The 18967-nt window shown below is 36.7% G+C and overlaps 1 protein-coding gene across 1 annotated transcript in view; it reads right to left on the bottom strand.

Annotated features, from left to right (window-relative positions):
* The window catches only part of LOC105389093, a 62948-nt gene extending 45201 nt beyond the window's left edge, over positions 1-17747 (bottom strand). Inside the window, exon 1 of the mRNA XM_038111592.2 lies at positions 17295-17747. The gene's annotated coding sequence lies outside the window, so the exon portion shown is untranslated. The remainder of the gene's footprint in view (positions 1-17294) is intronic.
* Between the last annotated feature and the right edge of the window lie 1220 nt (positions 17748-18967).

Here is an 18967-nt window from a genome sequence, read left to right as displayed (position 1 = left end):
GCAGACCAGCCTTAAGACGTAATATGAGAATAGCCAAGCTCAGAAGAATGTAGAGCAACGAGTCTCAGATACCTGCCTTGTATGCTAACGATGAATTTGTAGAATTCTTGAATAGCGACGCGGATACGCTAGGCATTCAATTAAATGACTGGGACTTACTATTAAGTATACTATACAATAGTACTATTAAGGTTTCTCGGTATCTACATAAACGAAGATGGAAAAGTACATAATGTACTTAAGTACCTATATGTAAATTTTACGTACGTTCTCATGGAAACATGAAAGATAAATCATTTAATCTAAAAAAAAAAATGTTTTTTATCGGAATTCGGAAAATACAATTCTATTCAAAATTTTAAGTTCCGTTAAAAAAAGTTTTTTACACGTACTTTGCACTTTTAAGGTTTAGTAAACACAAAATTATAACAAGAGTAGGTACAGTTTGAAAGTTTCCACAATAGTGCAAAATGTCCCAGCATTGAATCCTTATTGCACTAGTAGAACAAGACGGGAATAGGGAATATGCAAGTGATTCAAATAAAGGTCAAATATTATTTTTAATAAACTTTGTTATTTCAGAATTATATATTTCACTTCTTCACACAAAGTTTTGGGCGTTTATAGTGGACGTGTCTGTTATAAATTTTTAACTTTCTTTAAAATACCTTAAATTACTTTTTTGGCGTTGATTTTTTTTACAATAATAAAGCGATGTAAAATTATCGAATAAGAAAATATAAAAAAATACATGCATATTCCCTATTCGGCAATTCTTGTTCGAACATCGAATCGAATGGGGAGTAACGCGTGTGAATTTGCCGCTAGGGGCGCTGGTGTCGACTGAGGTTAAGTGACATTTTACTTTTCATATAATTTGTTTGGCGGGCTTCGTGATAAATTATATTTTCGTTCATTTCCCTGTTGAAAAGTGATCTCTTTTCGCGAAATTATCGCAAATATGGATTATTTATCGATGAATGTGCACGCTTTGAAAGCTGAATTAAGGAAAAGAGGCGCATAAATAAGCGGTCTCAAAGAGCAGCTAATTCTGAGGTTAGTTTGTTTACTGTTTACAAACTTATTTTTTACGAAATGTATGCTTGTTTGCTTAGGTAACAGCTATGTTTTTGCTTTTTACAGACACCAAGACTATGACCGTAACAGTAACTTGGTTGTTAACGTAGAGGACAGCATCATACAACAAAATGATTCAGTGTATACTGTTGAGTGGCCTTAAGAAACTTTGTATAGCAGTGTAAACACTAAAAATGAAACTCCAGATCTAGATATTGTCACCAATGAGTAACTACTTTGGAATTTATGTACAGTGTACGGTGGCCTGCGCCTAAAAGTATACAGGCGGAGTTTTTAAAATAGCGATCCCTGATGATGAAGGGACCAGTGTGGTAGGAAATGGTCCAAGCTTAGGAGTGGAGTTCGAGCGCCTACCTCAGCTATTACAACACCCAGGCCTGCTACTCCAGTTTACTCGGGAGCTAGGCTGGCTGAGCTGAAATCAAGGGGATATGTACAAAGGTTCCACTCGAGAGAGCCACGTACAGGAACTTCACCCCCTATGAGAATAGAATAGAATAGAATAGGAGTGGAGTTTAGACCTTAAGGTGGACATGGACAAAGGCTCCATTCGAGTGAGCCAGGTGCAGGTACTGACACCCCCACAAATAATAGAATACTTAGTATACTATACTACCATTATTAAGTTTCAACTAACAACTCAACCAGCATTCATTGTGTGGATTACTAATGTGTTATATTTTTTGTATAGCAGTGTGTTTAAACGGAGAGGATAAATAAAAGTTAAATCAGTGTGTAATTCTTTTATTTTTAGTGTATTTATTAAATGCCTAATCCTTATTTACATTATGTTCTTTCTGAAATTGGTTATAATGATTTTCACAAACACGAGATTATCGGATAATAATTATTTCACAAGCCACTGTTTTAGAACAGTTTTATCACTTGGTAACATATGTCCTCCTTTTCTTTCCCAATATAACGGATCTGAACAACATTGCGGCATAGTAACTCGATATGATGATAGTTATTTTATAATTAATAAGCTTATAAGATTCAAGATTTAAAAACTTTATTTGGCGCCAATTTGATAAAGTCGCCTTTGATAAATTTGACAGCTATGGTACCTCTTTACCTCAGTCGACAGTGGCGCCAACTGGTGAGCAAAAAAACGGTAGTCCCCATTATCCGAAGGCCGAGTACAGTCGACCACAAAATTGTTTGTGTTCTTCACGGATCATTTACTTCGAATCCGCTTCTGCAAAAACATTTCCGCAGCTCCCTATGTGTTTGTACAGTCAACACAAAAAGTCAATATTAATAAATAGTTACCTTTTATGTAAGTATGTTAAGTGCAAGTATAATTTGTCAGCGGTGCTAACTAATAGCCCATACCAGAAGAATTTTTATTTACTGTTAAATAAATATGGCAAATTTTTTTATAACCTTATAAGACCGTAGACTAGAAAATAAGCAAAAAAATAACAACTCGATATCTAGGTATCTGGATGCGATAAAATATTGAATATTGAGTATTGAGTACACGAGTACACGCGATCCCAAGATACTTAAAGGGTCTTGTCAAACAGATTGACAGGCCAAATGACAGACGGACAACAAAAAGGTTATTTTTTACGTGAGAAACGGAATCCTAAAACGTGTAATTTTTATGTTGACCGTACTTCCGGGACCCGTCGTCTCATGCTTATCGTACATGCTTATGTCTAGCGTCTTAAGATCGGGAATGGGAAAGTAAAACGCCACACTATGTAGTGATGATAGAGGGAGACAGGAAGCTGTGACAAGTTTCCTTGTCTCACTCACGCATGCAAGTTCTGGAGTCCGAGCCACCACAGGAGGGTTAGTCCATACTGACGAAAAACGAACGACGGAAAGTTGTCGTGCAATCGGCACGTTTAATACACAACGCTCCGATGCTTAGATTTTCGCCTTATATAGTGACCTTCCTTCAGGGGGGTAAGACTTCAATCTTACGGAAAAATTGGGAACTAATCTGCCTATCATACTATCTGAAGTAACTAAGTGCAGCCAAAGAGTGAATAATACTACGTTATACAGGGTGTTGCAAAAATGGTATACTAAGCCAAAACCAGCATGTGCAGCATTTTCACGAATTTTGAAATTCTGATTTCAGTTTCGGGCTTAGATATAACATGCTGCACATGCTGGTTTCGGCTTAGTATACCCTTTTTGTAGCACCCTGTATACAGCGCCGCGCCGCGATTATCGGAATTCAGTGTAACGCTGACTGTACAAGAGGCCAGGGCCCCAAGTCTGCTAAGGAATAGCGGCACAGTTGTGTGTCGGCAGCATGGGTTTCGCACTATAGGTATTCATTATCTGCGTTTTAGGAAATATTTATTCCTACTTTTTTAAAGAACTAACCTTAATAAACAGTAATAAGTGTTCAATATTGCACTACTGGGACTCACTAACCAAGAGAAAACAGATACCTAAAGTCGGAAAACCATTCAGACGACACAGCATTGAGCCGCCATTCATTAGCAGACTTGAGGACCAGATTATTACGTGCCATGTAACTGAAGTCACTGGCGAAAAGTGGGTGCAGCAATGCACCTCTGCCTACCCGCAAGGGAGTACATTAGTACAAGGTGTGAGTGTTTTGTTTTTTTTTTGTTATGTAACTGAAGAAGGAATAGAAAATTTTAGAAAAGTGGAAAAAGTTGACAGTCAGACTTTTGTTTTAAAAGAAATTTTGTTTTATATGGTGCAGCTGGCATGTGCTATGTCGCTGGAACTTTTTCATTGCTCGCGAGTGTGTTATGAAACTTTTTACACACATTTAAATCATATGCAATTAAACGTAAACCTTTTTTCATTTTTGTAAACTATAAAACTGCTCATTTGGCCTTTATTATTCATTCCAATATATTGGTATTCTACATTACTTCCATTGCATTGGAATGCATATGAACCCTGCTTGTAAAGAAACATATAGGTATGAACTCGATTTCAAATGCCAGATACCGTTCAGAATCTATGCATAAAATTTTAATATAATACGAAAGCCAGATTAGCTCGTGGCCAGACTCCTTTGCAATAACTTTCTTTAGAATTGGCACAAAACTGTGCTTTTAGATTGTCAACTTTATCTAGAAAATTGAAAACTACATCGGCATGGAAAGGAAGGTAAATAACTTCCACTTTAAAAATGCCGACACTAACTTATTTTTTTTAAAACATATAAATAAAAATAAAAAAACTTTTTTTGTTGGTAATATTTTAATTCTCTGCCGCTGCGAAATGTAGGTACTTCAATGTTACAGACGGCATTATTTTCCTTTCTGGAGTAATTTGTTGCTATCTGACTGGAACTTTTTCATTGCCCATGAGTGGTGTTTCCGCTACAGGCTTCTCACTTTGTATACGTTTGGTTTTTTTTTAAGATTTTGTTATCACTCCACAGACTTTATGTCCGTGCCTTTTTGAGAGATCAATATATTGAGAATTTTATTGTTTTTTATTCTTCATCTCTGTATGCGTTTAACAGTCAGCAGTCTGACTAATATCCACCTTGTAACTTAAAGCCGTGTTACATCCTTACCCTGACATAATTAATTCTGTCAGCCCCCGGCAACAGTAGAGTAATCTCAGAACATTCTAAGTTACTATCATTTATTATAATATTCTTTAACGACAGTGTCGGCTCAATTGCTGGGTCTCAAGTTTTAATTAATGCCAACAAAGATTTCAGCTGAAACTGGAGTGTTCCTAACCAATGTTGGAACATAAGAGTTCAACTAAACTCACGAGCAAAGAAAAAGTTCCACTCACAAAATGCCGACACCAAACAACCGCAGTTTTTCCAAACATTTAATTTAAAATTTGAACAAAATGTTATGTAGGTACTTCATTGTTGCAGAATGCGTCATTAACATAGCATTTTCTGTTCAGTGGTTATTTGTTTTTTTCTCAGTGGAACCTTTTCATTGCCCATGAGTGTATTAAGTTATATTATGGGTAGCATCTCCTATCAGAGGTCGACTGTCAATTATTATTGTTTCTCTTGATACTGCTGCTCAGAACAAGGATATGGTGTCGGTGTTGCTCTACTTTTTGAGATTCTGCACCCAAGATGTCCTTTTTCGATCGGGTCTTCCACCGCCTTGAATTTATCCTTGAATAAAGTTATAATAGGATTGAATAAAACTGAAAAGTGACTGTGAAATTAATCTATCAATGATACCATGCATGTTTGTTGCGTCCGTCAGACTGTTGGAAGAGCATTTTCTTTCCGAGCCCAATTTAAGAAAAAAGATAAATTTTCATTTCTAGGTCTAAGATGAATGGCCCAGAAACCAGTGTGATTTCAGTCTTTATAATAATATCTACGTTCTAGGGACAAAGAGGACCAATTTGGTCCCGGAGAAATTTACAATTATAATTTAGTTAGTATTTTTTTATGTGAAAAGAAAATTATGTTAGTTGGAAAACTTCTCTGGGCTGTTTAAAAATTCCTGTTAACTGACAGTTCGTTCTATGAATTCGGGGGTTTAATTTCAGTGGAGTGATTGAAAAAAATGGAAGCTTTGTAGCATAAATGCCAATTTCTCCATAGTCGGTTATCTAATCGACAGAGATTGATTTATAAATTATACGTCATCTCCATATAAAATTCATGACAGATGTGTCAAAAGTTAACCACTACTCCCTGGATATGCTCTAACCGACTATGGAGAAATTGTCACTAAAGTGTTATATAATAGCTGAATAGAGCAATAACCGACCTTTTTCAAATGTGCCAAGTTTTGACGGAGGTTTTCTTTCGCGCAATATTCTGTTCCATTTCGAATTGATAATTTCAACAGTAAGGCCTGGGTCTCCTATTTACGCCGCAGGTCGCGTCCAGCGTCACGCCGTAGGCCGCGTCACGATGCTCACTATAGAAATGTACTAATGCGGTCTCCCTCACACGCCGACGTTGGCGCGTAGACGTAGTGAGCATCGTGACGCGGCCTACGGCGTGACGCTGGACGCGATCTACGGCGCGTAATTGGAGACCCGGGCCTAACTTGTAACACGGGTCCATCATCCGCAGCGTCAATAAATGTGCGTTTCTCGCATCACAACCGCGTATTTGTATACATACTAACTGTTCCCGCGAGCTTCGCTTAGCCTTAAAAGTTTTCCTGTGGGAATTCCGGGATAAAAAGTAGCCTATGTTCTTTCCCAGGGTCTATACCATATGTATACAAAATTTCATTCAAATCCGTTCAGTAGTTTTGGAGTGAAAGAGTAACAGACAGGCAGACAGACACCGTTACATTCGCATTTATGATATTAGTTTGGATATATTGATGTTTATCTACGTCGATAACGAACCCGTGAAGCGGCAACAGTTGATACATCACTCGAGAAGCTCCTTTTGTGCTTCCAACAAATATCAGTTACATGATGTAACAGTCTTTTTACAGAGCATTAGCTATTTTTTTCACTGATTTCATGTTCTTTAGTTCCACTTTTATTCTTATTCCGAGATGTAATAATCCAACATCAAACATAACCAGCTTGTTATCTGCATTGTTTAGGTCTTGACCTACTGGCGATGCAAACTGCACTTTATATCCTGACTACAAAGGTCTGAAATGCGACCATAAATTGTTAACTGAAGCTGAATCTGGTTCCACTATGACGAGCATTCGATGACTTTCTCCGTTTTATGGACATCAGTGAGTAAATTTTGATAATAACACTTATTACAATGGTCGTAAGGGTTACAATCTGAGTGTTTGCATTTTGAACGTAAGAGATTTTTTCCGCAAAAGATATTTGAACGATTTGTTATAGTTATGACGTGGTATTTTAATTTTCACTTTTATGAATTACCTATTTGTAATACCTATTTATTAGATATTATAATTATTAGGTAATACCTATTTGTTTTTTATATATATTATGTAGGTAACAAGTAGGTACATACAAGTTGTGGATATTTTGCTCCAAATTCGTTACAGGAAATGAATGTTATAGATAGCTTAGATATTGCAAACCCAGGCTTGCGGCTCCAGTTTACTCGGGAGCTAGGCTGGCTGAGCTGAAATCAAGGGGATATGTACAAAGGTTCCACTCGAGAGAGCCATGTATAGGAACTTTGTCCACTCTCTGAATATACCTAATAGAATACATAAATAGCTTAAAAACTGAGTTACATAGGTTAATATCGGGGGATAGCAACATTGCGCGCCTTGGTTTTTCGCATGGTTCGTTTTATGTTTAGTACTTTCGCTAAGTTTTGATGACAGAAATTAGGTTTTATTAAATCCGCTGGACCGGATTGCAATGCCTAGGTACACAAGCTTACTGAATACCATGGATTTACGCGATAGTAAATCAAAGTACTACAAAGTAGCCATTTAACTTTGATTAGTAAGTATATTTTTTACAATTCTGGCCTTCCGTTTCCATTGGCTCGATCTCTTGGTGCGACATCGTCAATAATAAATCATGGCAGATGATTCACATTAAACTCGCATTAAAAAAACAACAGTCGTTCGTCGTGACGTATCAACTTTCACGAACGAAAAAACTTGAACAAATAAAATATCAACTAAGTTGCGTTCGGTTTAGGGCGGCCGCACAACATAAATAAATAAAATAAATAAATATGTGGGGACATCTCACACACGGCCATCCGACCCCAAGCTAGGCAGAACCTGTCTTATGGGTATCGGACAGCTAATATATCTACACAAATACATAGATAGATACATACTAAATATAAATATCAACACCCAAGATCCCAGTACAAATATCTGTCTTTAAACAAATATCTGCCCCAGCCGAGAATCGAACCCGGACCTTCGGCATAGCAGCCAGGGTCACTAACTACTATACCAGTCGGCCATCTGGCAGATGGTGTGTCAAATACAAAAACGAAGCAAATCTGATCGCATTTGGTTTATGCCAAACCGTTTTAAGTTCAACCTAATGACAACCAATTGCACCCATGAATAGTCACAAATCATCTTACCGAACTATTTCGAAATAAGAGCTCCGTGCTACAACTGGGGTGATATTTGTCGAGACATTTCTATTGCACTGACATTCCATCTATTTCATATTAAAGTATCGTAAGCAGCCATTAAAAATTATAAAAAAATGCATTTTTTGTTTTACAAAACTTTTATTGTTTTAAAGAGAACTAAAAGTCAAATTTTAGCCATTCGGACTAACACAGCACCCCCTTCTGCTAAGGCCTTTGATTCCCAAAGAGTATCGCTAATGTGCGTTTACCTTAAACAGCCATTAGGCTACTGGCTCGTATTTTTGCCAGAGTTTTAGGTAATGGAGAATAAAACTTGATAAAAAGAGCAATGACTTGGCGAGATGAAAAAACCGAAAAATACCTAGTCATTACGGTTTAACCAACGACATAACATTAAGGGCCTGTTTCACTATGTCTGTCACTGTCAAAAAAATAATATCAGAGGGTGACAGCATGTATTTTATCTCACAGGTAGCCACCTACCAGACATTGTGTAAAAGTATTCTATGTCTTTAAAAATTTAACAACCGCATATTGACATTATTGAAGAGCAGATTTCTTTCTTTATTCAAATCATCGAGACTTTATTGCTTGCGGAGAATGGCAGCCAATTTCATTACTATTATCAATCTGCGGGGCTTATACATACTAAACTATGACGGTCATGGCCATACACTGACAATGACCGTTTGACATGAGAAATGGCCGCTTGACCGTGTGAACGAGACAGGTATAAAACCATCTGGGGGTCACTCTACACTACAAAAAACTAAGTTTCGGAGCGCTGCTGCGAAAGCCACGACTCCAACTAAACGAGCTCTCGTTCGTTCGTTTTTCGTCACTATGGAGTAACCCTCCGGCTCCCACTCATTCATAGTCTGTGCCGTTTGTGCCTCACACTAGGCTGAGTAATGCGTTTATAAACGTTTTATAACACGGTTCTTTGACATCTGTATTTTGTTCGACATAATTGTGCTATTTGTTGATGTGTTATGTACAATTATACACAGTACAATAATGTTTATAAATTGTTTGAGTGTATGTTCTTCTTCTTCTTCTTCTTGGCGTCCTATGACCCCCCGTGGGGCAAAGGGCAGAGGGCATGAGTGTATGTTAAATAAAATATACTTCATATCATTAATTTGATTTGTTGGAATACTTGGAATGATGCTCCTGTGGGGCACAGGGTCAAAGTCAAAAGCACTATTAGAGTAAGCGTAAAATAAAATCATACAGACGAATTGAGAACCTCCTCCTTTTTTCGAAGTCGGTTAAAGAAATGCTAAATGTCTTAGCCTTATAAGTACCTACCTAATACTGAAATGGTTCTTGAACGGTAAAGTAAAGTTTTCTGTAGAATCTCTATGTTTGGTTAGGTATTTGTAAAGCATCAAATTAGAAATCCACTTGACTGGGTCGCAGCATAACTTGAACTAAGGAGGTCAAAAAGATTCAACAGTTGTTGACATTTCACATACCTAAATAGGTTTGAAAGCGATGATTAGTTTTCTTTCCATTTCGTTTGCGTGTTTTTCAAGTTTTTGACTCGGGTGACCTAGACCTAGATTATAGTTAACGCTGTCTTTACGATAAAAATAAGTCCTAATATACTGAGACCGCATACACCTAGTAATTACGAATGCAAAGAAAACGTTTTTAAATAATAATAATAATAATAGATTCGTATGTTTGATGAATCACTCATAGAATGCGTCCACACATAGGTATTTACATCGTGTATCATTCAAACAAGGACCAACTTTCCCCGGCCATACATAAATATCATGACTTGAGTTTTGGAAAGTGAAAGGATATACATACATATATTATACCTATCTACTCAGTTATACGTCATTTTAAATAATATTATACCTACATTTAGGCTGGCTTGCACAACAAAGTTAATCAAAATTATATAGTTTGTCTCTTGCTCTGACAGCATAATGTCATTAATTTTGACTAACTTTGTTGTGCAAGCCACCTTTAGAGTAAATATTAGATACTTATTTCTTGTCTGGTTTTTACCCGACTGCCGAAGCCTCCTCCTTCGGTAACGGTTCCTAGTAATGTTTTTATCTTGAAGTGCGTGTGTGTGTGTGTGTGTGTGTGTGTGTGTGTGTGTGTGTGTGTAAATGTTTCTTAAAATGCTCAGATAATATAGGCATTGAGCTAGATATTACTAATGATAACTACTCAAGCCAAACCGCGAATCAGCAAAGCTGTCAGAATGATTCCACTAGCTAGTGTTGCCGCTCGATAATTTTTGTTGAAGGAAATTCGATAGTTCGTTAGTCTATCGATAGTTTTTATATTTTTTGGTCAACCGCAATACTATCGCTAGTATCGACGTTGTCATCAACAAAATATCGATGTTATTGATGGTATTGTAAATCTATAGGCATATCGATTGGAGTATGCTCTGTGCCTATCACGAATATTGTCGACTCTAGTCGATAGGTAATTCGATATGAGTTTTATTAATTCCTACCGTTACCGTTCAACCTGTCGAGCGCTGATCAAAATGTCTTATAAACTACGGTGAACCGCCTATCGACTAGAGTAGAAAATATTCGTGACTGATGGGGTCGAAAAATCGATTGTTTGTTTGATATATTTTTCGGCAACACTACTCACGCTAGATCGTACATCGTGCGGAAATGCAACTAGAAATTGATTAGCATTTAAAGTTTTTAATTTTTGCGAACAGAAACTAGCGTTATGAATAAAAACGAATAATCATTTAATTTTAGAATGTTATATTTTTATCAAAAGAAAAACTGACGTACATAGTATTGCATAGTACCTATAGGTATATTGATAAGTTTGTACTACAGAAAGGTTTTTTTGGTTGATTGTTAGTAAATGTATTTATATTTTTAAACATGCCAAACTAATTCAAAGTCAAACTACCTATATTTGCTGAATCAATTTCAGCTCCAAAGGCAAACAAAAATTAAAAAAAATAGATTAATAGCAAATTGATTTTAATAGTATGATCAAATTTAGAGAATGTCAGATATTAAACAAGTGGACCTTTCAACCACGGTCTTCAATAAACTTCATTTTATACAGTATCTCAAAAACCAGCCTTACCAGAACAGGAAAGAGTAGCTAATTAAACCACTCGGCCCTTGGCTGGGTCAGCAATGGTCTCCATTCTGCTATTATAAGTATGGCTAGCGACTTGTACCTTGCACCGGGATAGTGGCGTTATTACAATTCTACTATCCGCCTCCTACAAAAGGCCAAATAATCGGCAATTTCGACAAATAATCGGCCCAAAAGACAGTTATAATTCAATTTCTTATGTATTTAAATATTTAATAATAGTTTTGTTGGTGTGTTATGTTGTATAGGTCTCCAGATTTGGTCGTGTGCTTCATGCCTTGTCAATAAAGTGTACACAATCCTAAATATCCCAAAAAATTATGTCCTGTTGATCTTTACAACGCGTTGTGAAGTGTTCGCCGGAAGTTTTTACGACACATATATTTTATTTTATTTAAATTTTGCAGTTTTACTTGGACATTTATGTTTTACCAGAATCGTGGTTGCCCAGGAGAGTAAAAATGTTAATACGAGAACTGGCGCCAACTGGGTCATCGCCCGGTGACTTTCTTCCATCTCGCACTCTTCCTCCAAGCCGTTGATACAAACCATACGAGTAAATACATAACAAATGTTTTATTTTAATTTGGTTGCTACTTATGTACAAATTGAACGTAGTCTCTTAAATACACTCACGAAAGACGCACGAGCAATGAAAAAGTGCCACCTGCCATTGCTGTTCCGAGCTTCCTCTTAATATGTAATGTAAATGTGTTTTTTTCTTTAATAAATTCATATTGTAAAACACCAATTAACTAACATTATTACCATAATGGAGTAATAAAACATAATAGCTAAATAGCTAGTCTTTATTAACTAATATTTTGACCAGTAGCTAAAGTCTCTATGGAGCTTTCACAATTTCTGAAAGCTTTTACCTTAGTACATTATCATAATATTATAGTGATAATAAAACGTCTGTAGTTAATAACTAAATTAATATACTTTACTTACCAGTGCTTTTACCCCTGGGTAAACCCAACCTAGTCAAATTATCAGGTAAATGTTTGGTTGTAAACGGGAAATCAGGATGTGTATCTTTAGTGTCATATTTACTTCTGTGGTCTAGTGGTAGAAGCTTCTCTTCAATATCCACATGTCTCGTGTTCGATTGCAGGCTGGGACTATTTAATTACTATATTTCTAAATTTTGATTTCCAAGAAGGCTGAAGAATTAGGATAATAGAATAAGAAAATGTACGTGGATGACATATGTTACAATACAATGTTAAATAAATAAATAAAAAAATACGTCTAACTTGTAGTAAAATTGTTAAAAGGTCAGGATTTAAAAATATAAAAAGTGATGAACGAATGATGATTATAGCAGAACTCACAACATTATAGAAAGATAACTATAATTTACGTGCAAGCATTTGCCTTACAAAATGAAGTTTACTCTCCGCCTACTTCCCTAGTTGTGGTATCTGCACTATACTTTACTAAGGTTGTCTTGAAAGAATCGCTTTAAGCGATAAGACCGCCATTTTTGTACATACGTGTTAGTATTTAAGTTAAGTAGTTAAGTTTATTTTATGTGTGTGTACAAATAAAGAATATTCTATCTATCTATCTATCTTTACTTGGTAGGTTTTAATTATTATAGTCACAATTTGCGCCATAATGACATTGCCCGAAGTTTTACGTTGAGTCGGAGATAGAGATTTGGCATAATATAGATGTGTGAACCCGCCAGCCTGCAATGGACCAGCGTGGTGGGAAATGGTCCAAGCTTAAGAAGGCAGTTTAGACTGGGGACATGCACAATGGTTGCATTCGAGAGACAGGTGCAAGTGCCCTATTGCGAACTCAAACGAACTAACATTTACGAAGTAATTTGTGTCAAATTCAATACAATTTTGAATTCGAAATTCGATACTACTAGCTGATTATATAAGTATTTTTACTTTTTGTAAAATCGATTTTGAAGAAAAGTTATGATTTTTTAAATGTTGACAGCGCAAGACATACGCAATACATTGCCTTTCAAGAGTAGGGGGCAGGTAATTATTAAACCCAAACAGTTAATAGAATTTGAATATTATAATAAGGTATACCAACAGACAGGTAGTTATTTTTAGATTTTTATAATAATTATTATGTTGATGCCTTCAGTAAAATATTCTATTGCACGAACGCGTTGAATAACTAAAATTTAAATTATGTTAAGTACCGACTATGAAGACGAAATGTGGAGAAATTTAGATGGTAATTACAGCTACGTGTAATATTATGTTGATTAAATAGTCAAGATGAAATTACACAAATAGTAATTGTTTTTGTCTCAAAATTTAACAACTGCGTGCGTAACGCTATTTCATAACAATAGATATTTGTGTAGATCGCTTCTTTAGTATATAAGAGGGCCCTGTATATAAGTTACTAGCTGTTCCCGCGAGCTTCGCTTTGCCTTAAAAAGTTTTCCCGTGGGAATACCGCGATAAAAAGCCTATGTTCTTTCTCAGGGTCTTAGACTATCTGTATACCAAATTTCATTCAAATCTGTTCAATAGTTTTGGCGTGATAGAGTGACAGACATACAGACACAGTTACTTTCGCATTTATAATATTAGTTAGGATGGTTTGTACCATGACAGTAATAGTCAGAGGGTGGACAGTGAGACTGTGTGATCCAATGGGTGACCGTGCCAAGTGTTGCTTAACTTCAATGATCAGTTACGATCAGGATCACTAAAGCTAGCTCGACAAGCTCAATCTTGCGAATGCTTCTATTGACAACTAAGTGATAGAGGATAATTATGCGTTTTACATGGTTTTACCTATCACCCTGTTTTGTTTGGACCATGATTTACTGAGCCATTCGGTGTAGATTTACTTTTATTTTATTTTTATTAATAAAATATAAATGTATAAATAAGTTATAGATTAGTTTTCAGTTAACATATTTAAGAAAAGTGTTAAACTAAAGAAATGGGAATATAAAAAGATAAAATTACGCTAAGATACAGTTGGAGACACACATTACCATAAATAAACACACGACACTATTAGAAATGATTTCTAAAACCAGTTCTAAAGCAGCCTTTAAATTACAATTCGTATAACATTGACCTGATGGCATAAAAAATAGGAAAATATGAATTTCGTTTCACCATACTCAAAATATCTACTATTTTAGTCAGAGAATGATAACCAATTGCATTTCTAATGATGTAGATATCATACAGGTACTTATTGCATTTATTGTTCAATATAATTATATAAAAGTTTAAGTATATTAGGTATGTTTTCCAATAATACTCTAATTTTGAATACAAGCGACCTCGTGCCCGATTCCAATTGAGACGTCTTGTTTAACAAATATTTCATCAAAGAAATGTCAACAGGGCGATCTCAGTAAGTCCATCCAATAGATAGGGATGGATAGGGATATAGAAAACGTCACAACTAACTCGTTTCGTGGCCGTTTCACCAGTTTGAACCAAAAGCTTTATCATATTATTGACACCCTGTGTTGTTTGATACGAATAGATGTAGTTAGATACGAGTACATAATCTTTATTTGTAATTAGATATGACCCGATTTATGCATATTATCTCATCAAGTTTTTTTGACGACCAAATAGTGTTTTGGTTAGTGACCCTGACTGCTATGTCGAAGGTCCCGGGGTCGATTCCCGGCCCCCGGCCGGGGCAGATATTTGTATAAAGACTGTTATTTGTATTCGGGTCGGATAGATATATCAGCCGGTCAGATATCTAGTGTCAGATGGAGTAGGTATGTGTGTGTTGAAAATGACAGTTCGGAACTGAGACTTAAATGTCTTTTAAGGAAGAGAATGGGCCCTCAGAGGCATGTCGGCTTGCCGGCTATCACATTTCCCATTTATTTTCTTAATTTCCTTCCGTAACTAAAAGGCTGCGATAAGGTTCAGGGCCATAACCATAATACGGTTACTTTTCCATCACCGATGGGGGAAATCGGATTACCTCAGTATCAAGGAAATAAGGTTTTCAAAGTACGTATATTTTAGTCCTTTTGATATAAAAATACGGTGGTGATAAAATAGGACGTTATTGCGGCAAGATTGCCGATGTTGTTGTATATTTTTAGCTGCCGACTTCAAAGGGGTATAAGGTTGAAGTGCGTATAAGCACATATCTAACTATGTGTCTATCTATGACCATTATCATCATGTATGTTATGTAGCACTTCTATTATTTCTATTCTACCACTAACAGGTACATTTCTAATACGACTATCATTTTTCATGACGACCCATCACGTCCCCACTGTTGGGGCAAGGTTCTTCTTCGAATGAAGAAAGGGTTTGTATGCACCTCCAGTGCAAAAAGTTAGAGCCTGTGAGTCACACACAAGCTGCTTTAGATTAACATTGTATACTACTTACCTTATGCTTACCTTCTTTTAAACTTCCCATCTACCACTGACTAACCACCTGCAACTCTTATTGTTACTTTGCCTACTGGTTCTCGCGATGCAGGCTGTGCCTAGTGCGAGATTCCTTAGTACTGCTTTCTATTTTACTCTGTATGTTAAAGTAATTATTACAGGATCAAATTATAAAAAAAAAAAAAAAAAAAACACGCACTCACGCCTTGTACTAATGTACTCCCTTGCGGGGTAGGCAGAGGTGCATTGCTGCACCCACTTTTCGCCAGAGTGTTATGTTAGTCCCAATGTAATAGGGGGCGGGCCTATTGCCATTTAACGGGCACATCCAAGACCCGAGAACAAATATCTGTGTTTAAACAAATATCTGCCCCAGCCGGGAATCGAACCCGGGACCATCGGCTCAGTAGTCAGGGTCACTAACCACTACGCCATTCGGCCGCCTTAAGATCTTCTTAGGATTAAATTATAATTATTATAATATCATGATTCGTGTCATCTATGATTCGTCAGTGGATCTTAATATGCAAGTGTTTACTCTGGGTAGGACTTGCCATTTTCATGAAATACATTTATAATAAACTTCCGTTTTGGAAGTAAATTCTTTTTGAAATATATTAACCGAGTAGATGATCGATATAATAAAATGAAAGTTAGCGTGTGGCGTGCGTTCATTCACGATACCTCACTTCCCGGTCACACAAACCTATCAGCTCTAAGACTATGGGAATACGGATTATAATAGAGTGACGGACATAGTATTTATAATAGCTTCCAATACACGTTTCACCAGCTGTTTCGTCTAAGTAAAAAGTTTGGAGGTAAAAAGTCAAGTCGGCACTTTAAAATACGGAAATGGGTATAAAACTTTGTTTACGAACTCCATATAACAAAAATACTGTTTTTTTCTAGTTAAAGTCAAGTAATCTAAGCCGTTAAATAAACCATAGAACGTTTTCCTTTGTCGTTGAAATATGGAGTATCATCCCTTATTTTTTCATGAACTTCTACATCAAGGACATCAAAACATGGTAAGTATATTGAACTAGACAATCACATCAATACTGCTAGTCACTGGCACAGTAGTCTTTTCCGATATCTATGAATCTGTGTCACTTGCACTAGCTATCGGGCGACCTGTCTAGCTGGAGGGCGTCCCACACTACATCCTTACCCCGGTCTCAACTCTACATAAAATAACACAGACTTGACATAACAGGTTTCCAGTTATTTGACAGATGTAGGCAACCCTTGACGGCTTTGGAAACCTGTAGTTATAGTTTAGTAGCCCATTTAGTTCATTATAAATTCAAAACGCCACTTGACCTATCCGACACAAACTAAAATAGGACCTAGACTATGCCTAGGTATTATGGCAGGCTAATAATAGAGTTGAGAGGAACAAGTTTTCCCATTTATTCAGCCAAAATCCTCGTATGCTTTCCAACTTTACAATTTGTGGTCACAGTGCACGACAGAACTAAAATTAATTGGACAAATGTGGAAGTTGGGAAAAGCCTGAAATTTATGGATTTTATACACGTAGAAGTAGGTAAAAGAGTGTGTATTTAGTTTGTACAATGTACCTACTTACATTATTGACTAACTACCTTTAGCTATCACTATTTTACAATATGCTATGTCATTTTTCCATCATAGAACAACGCGGACTCGGTCGTACACAATATTTTCAATAGTTATTTAGATTGTTTACATTTGTGTTGTGAAAAATAGGTAAGTACTTACATGTAAAACCTCCTTATTGAATCCATATCCACAGGCACTGGCATAAAATCCGATTACAGACGAAAAGAGAAAACAGGCGTATTTTTCACGACCAAAGGCACCCAGCGCAAACTTATCGGTAAACTTATCGTCAAACTTCACTCCGAATCGGCACAACAAATCATTTTGATCGTAAAGAAGTTGCAAATAGACAGTTCACTCAGATCACGGAAGAAAGCACTTGGAATTAGAGTAAAGTAACAGCACATGCGCCCGCGCCGCTCGACTGCGATGAAACAAAACACGGCGGCCACTTCCCCCCCACTGGGACAATCAGTTGTCAGCAGTCAGCACCACATATGCAAAGGTTGCCCAAAAACTGGCACAACTACTTTCTTGGTGATATTTTGGTGAATTTTTCTCATCTGCCAATGAATCGGCCGGTCGGAAGCGCGAGGTTTCTTTAGAGATTGGAATGTAATGAGTCGTCTCGTTCGCGGATTTGTCTTCTGTCTCTTTCGCTGGGTTGTTCCTCGTTGGTGATGGATTCATACATAATCAAACTTACACCTTTTTAATCTCTTACGGAAAAAGGAGGCTGTTGTAAGTTTGACGTTTCTGTGTACGTTGTGTGGTATGTCTGTGGTAGCGAAGCCCTCAAACGGCTGAACCAATTTTCGAATTGTTTTTTCAGGTTTATAGGTAACTAGCTGTTCCCGCGAGCTCCGCTTCGCCTTAAAAAGTTTTCACGTGGGAATTCCGGGATAAAAAGTATCCTATGTTCTTTCTCAGGGTCTAAACCATATGTATACCAAATTTCATTCAAATCCGTTCAGTAGTTTTGGCGTGAAAGAGTAACAGACAGACAGACAGACAGACAGACAGACAGACAGACACAGTTACTTTCGCATTTATAATATTAGTTAGGATGTTATCCCGTGTGCCATATTTTATGAAAATCTGCTGAGCCTAAGTTAGTCTACTTTTACCGTTGAATGTTAAGGTTAGGTTATGTTATAGGTATTATTTTGTATTTTTAAGTGGAACCTTCGTTCATATCCTAGCAGTCTAAAAGCTGATCATGGGCTAGATACGTGACAAATAATATGGCAATGAATAAAAGACTTGGCTGCCAAAAGGCTAGTTTACTTTCGTCGTTATTGATACGAGTACTATAAATCGTAGTGCTCTAGATTATTAAAAGTAAGCTAAATAAACAACACAACAATTGCACTCGAGTGCAATGAAAAAGTTCCATCCATTAAGTTGGTATTTTTAAGATCGTATTAAAAAAGTTAGTTATTATTACAATATTTACGTTTTAAGTAACAAGGTAATTATTATGCTACGCTGTTAAATATCATTTAATATTGCGGACGGCGGCGTCATTAAGCTATATAATCTTTTCCATTTAGAAGTAATTTTTGGTGCTATATCACTGAATTTCTTTCATTGCTCGCAACGATTACTAGTGTAATAAACAGATACATGAGCGTAACAGGAATAGCCCATAGGCTCTCTCCGCGTCGTCGGGTCAGCGAGGTGAACGCACTTGTCCGGCTCGCGCACTGATCGTCACTCGCTCACTGATCGACGATCACTCGGTCAATGAGCCATCGGTCATTCATCGTGGCCGATTGTCTATGATGGTTTAGTGGCCAGTCGTTGACGGTGGTCGTGCGTAAAGTGCAACT

The sequence above is a fragment of the Plutella xylostella genome, chromosome 26 (genome assembly GCF_932276165.1).
Source record: "Plutella xylostella chromosome 26, ilPluXylo3.1, whole genome shotgun sequence".
Lineage (NCBI taxonomy): Eukaryota > Metazoa > Arthropoda > Insecta > Lepidoptera > Plutellidae > Plutella > Plutella xylostella.
The sequence above is the reverse complement of the archived record's forward strand: the minus strand, read 5'-3'. Positions and strand labels throughout refer to the sequence as shown.